Source organism: Trachinotus anak, unplaced genomic scaffold (assembly GCF_046630095.1).
Source record: "Trachinotus anak isolate AG129_WGS33_773 ecotype Australia unplaced genomic scaffold, CSIRO_AGI_Tana_v1 ptg000001l, whole genome shotgun sequence".
NCBI classification, from domain to species: domain Eukaryota; kingdom Metazoa; phylum Chordata; class Actinopteri; order Carangiformes; family Carangidae; genus Trachinotus; species Trachinotus anak.
The window spans coordinates 8,406,760-8,407,498 of NW_027273852.1; positions in this window are offsets into that span (position 1 = coordinate 8,406,760).

Consider the following 739-nt stretch of genomic DNA (forward strand, 5'->3'; position numbering starts at 1 on the left):
GTATGCCTAAAATATTCATTTATTTTATAATGCTTTATAAAATGCCTTTGTTTGTATGTATGTAACATGTATATTTTTGTTGTTGTTGTTGTTTTTTTAGAATGAGGTTTATAGTTTACTATCCACATTGTTCTGAGCTTGTCACCATTTGTGTACTTCTTTTGTCTTTTTGCTATGCACAGTCACAGTGTATAGCTTATTTACCTATGCAAAGTGCTTACATTCCCTGAAGTCTGAAGGGATTTACTGGTTCGATCATTAAATGTGTATAATATATAGTAGGGAGGTGGACTGGTTAGCACTTGTTGTCTCACAGCAAGAAGGTGCTGTGTTCAAACCCAGGGTCTGGGGGCTTTCTGAATTGACAATGGAGATTCTAAATTGCCCATAGGTGTGAATGTGAGTGTAAAAGGTTGTTTGTCTCTATACATCAGCCCTGTGATAGACAGGCATCCTATCCAGGGTGTACCCCGCCCTCGCCCAGTCTCAGCTGGGATTGGCTATATATATAATGGATGGATGGATAATATACATAATATACTGTTATATGCACAAACACATTCGTTCACAGGAAAACAATGATGAGATCCCAGAATTAGTGTGAACTTACATTTTCTTTTTCTTTATATTGTTAATATCTTTTTCTGGTCTGAACTTAGTCTGCATTGTTTTGAATTTTATTGGCCAATTAGTAGTGCACTGGGCACAGCAGGGTCAGAGAGGACAGGTCTTATATGTC